Raw genomic sequence first — 13,539 nt, forward strand, 5'->3', positions numbered from 1 at the left:
CATACCCAGCCACCACATTGTTTCCTCTGAGTAGCCTACTCATCTTTGAGACAAGTGCTTGCCGTGTGTCGCATCACAGTATGAAGTGTTGCTGCAGAACCGCATATTGCCTTCCTGTTTATTCCATTGCAGCAGAAAATGCTCCACAAAGCTTATGAAGAAAAAAATTTCACCAACATACTACTTTGAGACAACTGCTAAACGGGTGCTGAAGCCCACTAAAAATGTAAATCAGGGAATGAGCAGGATGATTGTGGGCACTGCACGTGCCTACTTTTAATGCATAGGAGGGGCCAGTTTCAACTTTCTTACAGGAGGGTAGCGCCTTTTCTAATTACATCATCACTGAGTGGGATGCTTGTACCCATACCACCACCTCATTCAGCACTTGAGCATTGACAGTGCTAGGGAAGCCGTTTGAATTGAATGTTCTTTGTAGGTACTTTACAAAGGCAAGATAACAGTCCTAGCAGTGCTACTGGGATTGCAACTCGCTGCAAACGAGGCGGATTCTGTAGCACTGGGCTCTTGCTGGCAGCTTGTGAAATTGGCATTACCCGAAACTGCACTGTAAAAGAGCATAAAGAAAACGATGTCTTTCTCAGTAATTCATGCCTTGCAACATGACATGGAAACCATCACATGGCCAATTTATCCATTGCCTTCAGGTTCAAGACATCTGCCAGTTTCTATACGGTAGCTTCATACTGTTGCTGGAAAATTACATTTCTCTTGAAGGCACTTTTTGAGCAGGAATTGGGTTTACCCTGGTTTTCATGATTTATGCTTCGGGTGCACAAACTGGGTAATATAAGGCTCTTAACTGCTAACAAGAGGCCCTAAATATTTGCTAAATTTGATTTATAGTCTTCTCTTACTGTTGCGACCTATCTTTCCTCAAGCAGAACAGTGGCCCAGCTGAGCTAGGTGGCTGAGTGAATTCGCATCACCTGTTAATGTCAGGTTAATTTTTTTCTCTAACTTTCCTCAGCTTCTGATCGAGGGCCATTATTGCCAGTGGGGTATGTAAGGTGTGTACTGTACACAGAGAAATCGCTTAATTCAAATCTGCGGTATTTAAAAACTGGCACTTCGCTCCCGTCAAAATCGCGTATTTCAGTGCGACAAAGCGGCCGGTAATATAACCATACGCAACGACCGTACAGCTTACCTGTCCTGACCGATGAAGCATGGCAATGCAGCGTGCTGCATGCGGCAATCGTGGAGAACCACTCGTCTAATACCCTTGTCACACGGTGCTTTCGAAGTGCAGTTTCTCTTCCTAGCTGCGCTCCTGTTCCTGCCACGACGTGGGACCAGTTTATGTTACCGTATGCGGGGCCTATCGAGTGGAATCTATGAGGCGCCGCTGACAGTGCTGATGAGCGGTCGCATAAGAATGAAAAGACCAGTACCAACCCCTGTGGTCGGGCTCTCTTTATTCCTAACTCTGCGTAAAGAACTATTTTTCGGTCCCCTTACCCTTTGTTTCTAATCAGCATAGTTTGAACGAATTTTCGGTCACTTAATAGTTTGAAGTATCGATGCATCGAATGCCTGACCATTGGTACATGGCCACATATATATTTCCCTCCCATGGCGCGCGCACAATTTGTCCCTAAACGTAATGACCGTTGGATATATTGTCCATCTTCAAAAGACGTCGCAAATCTCAAAAGTTTATTATAGCGTCAAATTTATATATAAAACTGCTCAAAGGGAGCACGGCTACAAAACCACCGCCGCACACATGCCCTCTTGGCGCTCTTAATTCAGTTCCAGTTAGATTGACCGAAAGTTTGAGCTATAAAAGCGAGCACGAAACAACGAGAATTCACTGTGTGAGCGTGTGTTTGAGGAAGGATCGCACATAAAAGGTTTTACCACTAAACGCACTGATCATCGTGCTTGCATGCGACACAGCGAAACGATGATATCGATATATATGAGATGGAATTCCGCAGCTGGCTCTTCTAGCCCTCACAATGAAACGAGGCAGGATTAATTTTTCCCTTTGCAAAACAAACATCCAGTAGAACCCTCTGTTACGTTTGCGGTTGCTGCGTTTTTCCCGGTGCTACGTTTTTTGTTTTTTTCATATGAGCCAGATAGTCCAGCTGCCACGTACAGAAGCCCCTACAACTGAAACTTGATCACCTATATCTGTTACATAATGCAATTGTTGCATAATTCCCTTGTCGTACGTCGCGAAAGTCATCCCACGATGGTAGTTTACACCGTCCCGGAATTCGTTCAATGCGCGCGTAATGGCGACGCCGGCCAGAAAAAGCGAGAGTACACACGTACTCTATATAGGCACTTGTTCGCCGCTGCGTTCGGCGACTTCTGGAAGCACCCAGGCCAACGCCAACACAATTACAGACCATGTGATTTTTTGTGCGTCTGTTGGCACAGTTACATCGCCGCTGCGACGCTAGCGCAAACGACAGCACAAAAACGAAACTATGCCGCGGCAGGCGGCACAAACAGCGATGTACGAAATGCGCTTGCATGGGTTCGCTCCGACAATTTTGTTTCTGCCATCCGTTTTATTCTTGTCACCTGCACCTTTAAATACACAATTTCTAGATTCCAATATAGCGATTATTCTATGGGATTAATGCGGCCACCGCGATAGCAGCGAAGAAGCGCACTCGTGCCACATCTTCGCACGCTCCAGGCATGCTCCCTCTTCTTTGCTAAATCTCTTCCACAGACAGCTGCTCAGGCTAACCGAGACTCATCGCAGTGCGTTTCTGAAGCTTTGCACATGCAGAACGATCGTGAGAACCACACAGCCTTGCTAATTCCAGAGAGGCATATGGTGCATATATGTCACAATAATAAAAAACTGCAGGCAACGCTGCACAATTTGTTTCACCCTAAACATTCGGCTACTACGTTTCCTGGCTGTTGTTTTTTCTTTTCTTTTCGCGGTCCCATGAAAAACGCGACGATAATGTTCTGTTGCATTCAACGCTTTGGTGCATTGAACAATTGTATATGAACATGAGTGCACACTCAACTCTCATGCAGCTTAAAAATTGAACTTCATATTGTCTCTGGAACTTTAAATAAAATAATTAATGTTTTGCTGCATATCTAATGAGATCAAATCATCTTTGGAATACCAAATTTTATCTGTATGATTCAGCACATTAGCATACCAAAAAATCATAAATTTAGATATCAGGTGTACATGGCCCATAGGGCCATCCTCTCCCAGATGCACACAAATCATGTACATCACCACCCGGGTGATATGACCACAGATGTCACACATGCCCAAGAATGCTGATTCCATGGCTGCAGCTAAGGTTTTCAGCCAGAATAATGGGTAACAGGGCGAGCTGATGCAAGTTGATCGCTTGCAACAGAGAAATAATCACTAGGGAAATGCACCCCAGTATGTGCACTCACAATTGCAGCTTAACTAGTTTTTATTGCTATGTGAAAAATGTAGTAGTTACGGAAGGAGAAAATAAGTAAGGCATGTATTGCACCCATGATCAAGTCTATTATCAGCCCTGCCCATTGCATCTCCAGCCGCACAAACCAACAGAAGGCCGCTTACCCTCCCCCTGCCTGGACTAGTGCTCATCTGTCATCGTTTTTTGTCCGCACTGCAAAAGACTGGAATGACTTGCCCAATGCCGTCGTACTTCACTCCGACCCATCATCATTCAAACAATCCATTGAATCAACTATGTGCTCTGAATTCCACTCCCTCATGTAATGCCCCTTTAATGGGGCCTTTGAGGTTGTAATAAATAAATAAATAAATAAATAAATAAAACAAAACAATAAATGCCATTCAGCAGGTGCATGTGAGAGTTTTCAGTTGGAGGATATATATATGCCGAGCCTAATTTATCTTCTAAAAGGTACTCTACATGCTATAATCACTCAAAAATTGATGGTCTGCTGTGTCTTTCTCCGAAGACGTGACAATTTTTAAATAGATTTTTTTGTGTTAAAAGACTGCATCAGAATAAAGCTAGCATGTGTTATTTAACCAGCAGGCTGGTAATCTAATATATAAGATTTAATTTTTACCAATTACAGTGATGTGCCTTATTTATTAAAAGGTTAATTATAGCTGACTGTAATATCTGCATCAGTTTTTAGATTTTTCAAAATATGATTCTTGTTGTGGCTGCAGCGCAATGAGTTTACGGTGGCCAAATGGGCGAAACCGCATGGGCCAGAAGGGCTTGCAGCCACACCTACAAGTGCGTACCCAGCTATCTCCTCTAGCAGTTCCCGCCACAGGCACTAAAGTGTATACACTTTATTCCCTGTTACTGTTTTTTCAAGTTCAGCCGGTGTCAAAGGAGATCTCTTTAAGAGCTATTTCTTATAAAAGAAGAACTAATCAAAACTAGCACACATCTCACATAGAAAGATTACAGCAGAAGCCTTAACACAGCTGCAATGCATGCCTGCAGGCTTTCGACTGGTACCAACTGAAAATGTAGACAGTTTAATCTGACATATATTCGAGCTGAGACCACACAGAACCCTGTGGTTTCCATAGCTGGAAACCATTTGAAATCTGCCATGCTTATGAAGTTAACCGACTGTTGGTCCAAGACAGAAGCATTTAGCTTCTATTAAGTCGCTTACTGGAACTAGGTGCCGTCATGTTTCAAGTGCACCTCAGTTTTTATTATAGCTTCACTTATTTTCAGCTGGAACAATGCTTTGGAAGAGATGGTGTGCCATCACATATTGGCAAACAACTATGATTCTTTGCTTAAAACTGTGGCCAACAGGTTTCTGGTTGAGACTGGATAATCTTGGTTCATATGAGCTCAAACTATGCCAAATTCTCAATTTGGGATGTTTCCCTTGCGTGTATGTAAATCCAGATGGCAATTACCCAGTGAAAACAAATTATATTTCACCTTAACTAGCTTATATCATACCTTCTCGACCGCAGAAATAAATATATTTAAAGCTCCTTCAAGTGCTGTAGCAATATAAGACCCACTTCATTTTCAATGAAAGGGATGGAATTTTTATCAAGCAGAAAGATACAGTAGGGAGTAAACTGTAATGCGGGACATCGGTCATATGATTACTTGAGCATCACAAAGCTGATCTTTTCTCATTAAATAGAAGTAGAAATAATTTGCTTATTATTAAGATGTCAGGTTGAAAGCTCTTGACATTTGTTGTTATAAAAGCTGCTGAGGTAAGAAAACTATGTAAAGCATACATTGTACCCCATTAAAGGTGAAGCATGGAAGAATATACATCAGATGAACTTGTTCTCAGTGCAAAACTGATGCAGACAGCACGAAAAGTGCCAGTAGTCCCTGTAGAAGAATTTAAATGCCCAGATTGCAGTATAAATCAGTCATAAATCAATATGTTTGGAACACTGCTTGCATACAAAGTTTCAAATCAGGTCATTTATTGAGCAGAACAAAATAAAATGTACTTCACTCGTGCTGTCTATACATTGATGAAAAGGCATGATATGCCTGACAATGTACCAGACCTCTCTCCTATTCGTCTCCCAGTCTGAAAATTGCAGATTGTAGATACATCAGATAAGGCAGACTATATAATTACTGCAACCGGAAGCAAAAGAAGAATGAAAAGAAGCAAAAGAACCAGAAACAATTATTCCAGGCACAGCAAATACAGTTTTTTTTTTCTTTTTGAAATGTTGCAGTCAAACTGATCATAGTGCACTCACAGTGGGAATGTGATTTGTGATTTTGCAAGAAGTGTGCTATCAAGTAGAATTGCTTTTACATGACATGGTTTGTATTGTGCCGTGGTTAAACATTTTCAGTCTCACCTTAGCTATGCTCTTTCCAAAGATGCCGTCTGGAAAAGGCACTTTCATTTACCTTCCACACACACATGCACACAGACAACAGCAGCTTTTTCACTGCCAGAAGACTGCGAGTGTTAATGCAGTAAAACACTGAAGATTAATACATCAATTTCAATTTCACCTTCAGGCTGTGCACAGATGTTACAGTAAAGAGCTGATTGGGTGACCCATCAAAGTTGTCAGGTACATAAAATCCAGTGCGTTGCCTTCCTGTACCTAGCTAAGCTTTGCAGTTCCCCAAATTTCAATGAGAAGTAATTTTTTAAGTTGATTTCTAAAAGTGCTGATGAGTACCTATTTGTAAAAAAAAACAATGGAAGGATGTAACATGTAGAAACAGGAAAATGCGAGCAATTGATGACATAAGATAGCTATTAAAAAACACATTTCAAAAATTCTTCAAGCTATAATTTCCACATGGCAATATCAACATGAAGGATATGAAAAAATTTTGTAATACCTTATCTAAGAGTACTATGTCTGAATTTTTGCATTTTCTTTCACAAATACTAGCCAAAGACTTCAGATTAAAGAGCAACCATGGAATCTTCCGTAATGTGACAGAAACATAAATGAAGTGGTCACGTCATATTAAACTACTACTATAGTATCAAAGAATATGCCAGGATATTTGATTCAGTTCACATGTTCTATTGGTATTCAGCTGCAGGAGAAAGAACCATGGCGAAGTAAAAATACCACTCTACAAGCCTTCCTGAAACGGATCATTTTCTTGTTTGTGAACTGAAATTCCATTGTCAGAAGACCATTTATTCACATAAATTACGTTCTCCTGCGACTAATGCATTGCTGTCTCAAAGTGTGCTTGATCTGTGAGCACAACTGTGCTGTCCATGCACTGGAAGACCAAGCGCCTTAAGTTATTGAGCTGAAATCATTAGTTATTAAATTTTTTTAAAGAATACGGATGGTGAAATAGAATCTAGTGGTTTACCAGCCTCTATATATTGGCAGTCAATCACCAGGTTCGGTTAGGTTATTTAATCTAATAATAAATGATCATGCAAAAAATTCTTAAGGATAGTGAAAAAGGGACCTTAAAAGCCAAGTGAGTACAGTTTGCTTGGTAAAATCTCATAGCTCACCGCATCAATGATTTTCTGAACATTGAGAAAGAAAGCGCAGTTAAACAATTTCTCAAATGACAAATACAGCGCATATGCAAATTTTACAAGAATTAATGCAATGCCCCTTCCTGTAATATAGTCATATTGACGGTTCGAAAGAACAGAGAATGTTAAAAAATTTTGTCATGCATTCAAATAGGAATTTTTCTAGTATTTGTGATGGAATCAATTACAAGTAAATTTATTAGTTGTTCTCAATGCATTCTTTTGCCTTCCCATGAATAGGGACCCATATAGAAACTTTACAGATCATATTACAGCATTTTCCTGAACCTCATCAATCAAAAATATCAATGTTTGCAAAAGCACGATGATTCCTTGGTAACAGTGAAGCGGGCTTATTTCACCAGAAACTGCACTAACCTGGCCAGATTCCCTTTCGAGAGCCTCAGAAGATACGTTAAACCAAGTAAAGGATTTTTTAGTATGCAGATGTTGTTGTGTTGAGTTAATCCAAATCCCGCTGCAAGCTTGAAACACTGACTGAAATTATCAACTTTTTATGCAGGATCACGCAGCAAACCATCGGTGCAAGGCGAGACCCTATCTCTTCCGTGAAGGGGCTAATCTGTGACATCTTTGCAGGGTTTTTTTTTTCAATTAATAATAACAGTTACAATAATAATAATAATGCCTTATATGCATTAAAACAATGTTATGTCTAAGAAGGGCTTCTAAAATACTTCAGATACAACTGCAGCACAAGCACCCAGATTCACATAAAGCCGACACAAAATAATCATCTTGTGGCAACATGAGAGGATCTCTTTTGTAGCCTTCCTGTTCCAGACAAAACTCTCACTGCCCCCCAACTTCATATTCTTCAGTGCATCCTTTTTAAAGGGACACTGAGGAGAAATTGAAGTTGGCTTGTATCGATAGAACAGCAGCTCCTGATCACAAAAACGCCACTCTTACTGAAAACAAAGCTCTTGTAATGTAGAAAATAGCAAGAACCAAAATACAGGTATCGCCGCCACAGGCCAATCTCGCAACTACAAGCGTGATGACTTCCTAGAACAAGAGGCGCCACCTTGGAGGAATTTGCCTTACTTCATGGACGTCGCGAATTTCTGAGGCTGGCAAAGGAAGGTTGCGCACCGCACCGCTAGCCGTCAGAAATCACGGAGTCTGCGTTTACGTCACGTGGCACGTCACTCCGTTCTGAGACGTCATAAGAGTTCCCTGAGTTTGAATCAGAGCGGCGGGAAAAACTTTTTCATCTAACAAAATAAAATTGATAGAGCTCTCCTCAGTGTCCCTTTAAGATACACCTCTCACCCCTGGCCATTGTTTCGTCTACCATCTCAGAGCCTTCCCTGCATGCTCCATTAGCACCAATCCCTATACTAACCTGGAACATTTCCTTTCCTCCTGCCCCATTGCCTTTCAATTACAGCATTACCCAGAGCCTCAGACAAGCTGATATTGAACAGTTGGCTTTGGTGAGCCTGGCACAGGATGCCCATGGCGCTTCATGTTGTGTCATAATAAAGCTGTTTCTCTTTCCCTCACACACGCACACATGGCTGCTGCAGCATCCATTCATGCGTGTCTTCCTTAGTTGGAATGTGGATGTTTGTGCTGCAGCTACGTCCAAAGTATCAAAATAACTTGCCTGAAACATAGTTTTCCTCTTAATATATTTTTTTTACTGGTGATTATATTGGAGTGCTTGTCTATTTTTGGCTTGATGGGTGCCATTTATCAAACTTTCCTCCCTCTGTACAAATTAAATGGATGATTTGTTGCTTTGTCTGATGTCTTTAAATAATGCTGCTCATTCACTTACTTCTTTTTTGTACCGTATATAGGACAGTTGATCATTTGCTTTTGTTCTGCTGTTCAATATGCAAGCAATGAGTATGTGTGTGCAGTTTATGTCCAAGTTTAACTAGCCCACACTTGTCTATGGTTGGTTTATGGGGTTTATCATCCCAAAGTGACTCAGGGTGTGAGGGACACTGTAGTGGTGGGCTCCGGATAATTTCGATCACCTGGGTTGCTTAACGTGCACTGACTTATAGCACAACAAAGGCCTGTAGGCATCTCATCTTCATTGAAATGAGGCCAACAGGGACAGGATCAAACCTACATCTTTCAGGTCAGCAGCTGAGCACCATAACCACTAAACCACCTCGGCGGCTTGACTATGCTTTTAATTTAGATTATTGGTGTATACATTGTATTCGTTATCACCTGTTGGGTCACTTCGTCAAGCCCCTATGAGAGCAATAGCTTTTTGTGGCTGCTCCCTCCTTGCACGAGAAGAAAATTCAATTTGATTTTGAAAACATTATGTATTAAAATATTTCGTTTCATCACCTTACTTATTTACTCTCGAGGCTCAAGGGCATTATTAAGAGAAATGGGTGAACAGAACAAATTATTAACACAACAAATCAGTTACAGCTTTCTTTAAGGTGGCGTTATTGACGATCACAGCAATGAAGGCAAAAATGGTGCTTGCAATTGTTACTTGTGCATTCAAAAAATGAATTAGAATATATATTAGTATGACATGAGATAACAGTCATTAAACATGTGATCATTACGTGATAAAATGTGGGGCTCATTCTAGTGCTCATGAAAAGCTGGACATCAGTGCACAAGTGGAAATAAGTAAATGTTGTAAAACAGAAAACAAGACTGACTGTAGTGTTCAAAATTGAATAGTAAAAAAAAAACAGGCAAAAATTTATATTAAAGCAAAAGAAATATCAATATTCAGTCACGACAAATTTGGCGTTGAAGGACATTTGTAATGTTTAAAAGATTTTGGCATCCTAATATCTCTTCCAGATTTCAGCAAGAATTGTGAACAATTTTAGAATGTGCAGTAAAATAATTATTTTGATCCATGTTTAATATCAGTCTTTGCTGCTTTGCCAATGGCAATGACTAATAAAATATTTTAAAAACTTGTAATATCTATAAGTACAGTTTGAAACACTTTACGTATAACATGATCATACCTCTGAATTGTCCATTTTTAGATTTTAGGGCATCGTCAAAGGTGTCTACCACTCATATTAATAAGAGAGAAAGAGCTGCATTACAACTATCCAACATTAAAATAATCATTAAACTGCAAAATCAAATGGCCCCATTTGAAGGATGCATTGTGCTTCTGTAAGTTCCAGTGGTTCCCGTTAAGCTGGTCCCAAGACGTGATCCTAGCTCTTTTAACAGCACCTCAACAAACCTTAACAGAAGCACAAAGTTAGTGTACAAAGTGACATGAAATTGTGGCTGCCCATGCGCATGTCGAGGACCTCATTCCAATAGCAAGTACCATACATAAATATTGACACAGTAGTAAGATTTTTTAAAATGAATAAAAGCTTTTCCTTGATGCCAACCAATATGAATTTGCAAATTTGGCTATCTTTGTGACACTTATGGTAAAGTGAAACATGCCTTCACAATTACTTCTGCTTATATGCATTTCTTACAATGTGACTTATTATTGACAAAGTTGGTTTAGATCTGAAGAAAGCATATCAGTCTGAGCAGTTAGGACACACAAACAAGGAATGAAAATATGATAAATAAGCTGCAACAAATCAATTTATTTCATAATGAGACTGAGCACTCGTGTCTCGTGGTCTTCCTATGTGGTGTTGTTCCCTTGTCTAGAATCTAGCGCTCCCCAGTCTCAGTATGCACAACCAACTAGCCTCCTACAAAGCTTTACTGGCAATTTATTTCCTGCTCATATTATTACACTATTATACCCAGTATCCTAATCTCTTAAAAGAAGTTCAGTCCCACAGGCAAGTGAATGTGCTTTAAAGGGGGGGGGGGGGGGGCATACTCCACTGAAATGCCATCTAGTAGGACCTTTTGACAGAAGTATCCCCACAGAACACCACTGCAGTACACCAATTGTCTGAAATGTTGTTTCTGCCACCCGTGCTTTCTGTCAACACAAAAAGTGCATGGATTCAGGCAGGACAGCTTAAGAGAAGTGGTATACAAAATGGATTCTGAACCAGCGAACCTGCTTTTTGACATCAGTTGTGGAATATATTGTAGGAGCAGGGTTCAACTGCTGTTAGCTTAGGTGCATAGGGCACCCTTTGTTAGTCATGGAGTTCCCATTTTGCGTTAAAGGTAGAATGACACTTAGGTCACTGACCATGCCGAACACATTGATTTACATTTTGGAACCCTTACAGGTTTCTTGTTCACAATGAAGGACCGATCTTGAAAGAAGAAGCTTATGTAGCCTTAACTAATCGGTGCAATGACTTTGCATAGGCCTGGTGAAGGCTTCCCTTTGTTCTGTTGAGTGTATTCAGCATGGTCTGTAGTATTAGGAATTCCAGGCCTAGCCACGCTTACGAATTTCTTTCAGTGGCAACGATTTCCACATTATCGCAAGCAATTTCACGCCCTGTTTCACATGTTCTGACACAGCACTTGAGGCTGTTTGATTCCTGCCGAAATCATTGCAGTGCTCTTAGCCGCCTTGGTAGATTTCCTGTCTCCTCGATCTGTAGACTGAGTTACAATCATCGCAGGGTATCTTGTAAACGATTCCAGGAACTTCGAACGAGGCAGAGCATATCTTTAACATTTGCAAGATCCCTGTGCAATTTAATAGTTAGCACGTGGGCAATATTCACCTAGTGCCTTTCGAAGACTCGTGCCCTTCGCATATGTCTACAATGTACAGGGCCGTCCACCCTTAGTATGAATACAGTGGATGAACGGATGGATAAGGCTGAACTCTTAAAATTGTGCGGTGGTTGAAGCCACCTAGCCATGACTTGGGAAATTTTACTCTTGTCTTGATTTTAGCCACCAATCAGATAACCTTCGCTTGGTTACTTCTACCCACTTAAAATCTACTTTTCCTTCACTGTCCTTAAACCCCAATGCCTTGGATAAATCAGCCACGCTGCTTTCCACTGTGGGGTGAAGCCCTTTACAGAAAAGTATCAAGTGTCCAGCCGTTTCCTCCTCCTCTCTGCACGCAACGCACAACGTGTCTATCTTGTGGTACCTGACTCTATATGTCTTAGTCAGCAAAACTCCCGTCCTGGCTTCAAACAACAAAGAGCTTCCCCTACAATTATCATAGATATTTTTTTTGGCAATTTCCTGCTTAAAGATCCTGCATGTTCCCAGTGCCAATTTCGTCAGCATCCCTCTTTTCCAGAGAGCTCTCTCTGTTTCTTTAACCTTTTTCTTAACCGATAATTGCTGATTTGCCCCCTTACTGCTGTCCAGATATTTGCTTGTCAATTTTCTAGTTCGCTTTCCCCATTTTGTGTCAACATTCCTTACGTACAGGTATCTGAATACTTTCCTAGCCCACCGCTTTTCCCCAATTTTTCTCAATCGCTCCTCAAATGCTATCTTACTGCTAGCTTCTCTGCTCTCGAACGACGCCCATTCCATATCACCCTGTACCCCTGATTTGGTGTATTGTCATGTGCTCCCAACACTAGCCTCCCTACGCCGCGTTGTTTGATTTCTAACCTTGCTTGAACATCTGGTCTCGTGCACAGGACCGCATTGCCGAAAGTCAGACTAGGAACTATCACCCCTTTCCAGATCCCTTTTACCACTTAATTCATACCTATTGTAAATCCACAGTGCCCTATTTTTCATGACAGCTGCATTCCTACTAGCTTTATTCATTCATCGTTTCATCACCCCTTTATTCACCGTTATTTATCCACATCCCAAGATACTTGTACTCATCCACTACTTCTAGTGTGAACTCCAGTATTCTATGCTCGCCGCCCTCATCATTAAATATCATGACTGCAGATTTTTCCTTACTAAACTTGAAACCTAATCTATCTCCCTCTGTACCACATATGTCTATCAACTTCTGTAAATCTTCCTTGTTCTCAGCCATTAGCCCTATATCATCGGCGTATATTAGTCCCGGTAATGACTGTTTAATCCATTCTCCTTGCTTGAAAAAAGAAAGGTTGACCCTAGTCCGCTCCTCTCTATCTTGGTCTCTAGCCCTTGCAGGTACAACATGAACAACAAAGGAGACAGAGCTAGGACATCCTTGTCTACGCCCCCGCTGTATCTCTACAGGCTCTGATACATTTTTTCCCCTTTTATAAGCACTCTGTTACCTTTATATATATCTTTTAAAAGATTAATTGCTCCATCTTCCACATCCATGTGCCCAGTATGTCCCACAGATACTCTTGTATAACGTTGTCTTAGGCTCCCTTAATATCCTGAAATGCTAGCCATAGGGACCTGTGTTCCTTTTCAGCAATCTCTATACACTGCGTCAATGAAAACGAATTTTTGAGCTGCTTTTCTATCGTTTTTATTTACTTTTGACATCCATTGGGCACACTTTCTTCTAATTTTCTCATTAATCAAATAGGATGCTTCCCTTCTACACTTTATGAAGGCATCCCATTTTCTGTCTACTTCAACTTCTGGTTCCCCCCTCTTCTTGGAATATCTGTGTTCCCTGGATGCTTCCTGACATTTCTCTATCGCCCTCTTGACCTCCTCATCCCACCAACGTTTGTGTCTTTTCCCTTTTACCTA

Source organism: Amblyomma americanum, chromosome 1 (genome assembly GCF_052857255.1).
Source record: "Amblyomma americanum isolate KBUSLIRL-KWMA chromosome 1, ASM5285725v1, whole genome shotgun sequence".
Classification (NCBI taxonomy): domain Eukaryota; kingdom Metazoa; phylum Arthropoda; class Arachnida; order Ixodida; family Ixodidae; genus Amblyomma; species Amblyomma americanum.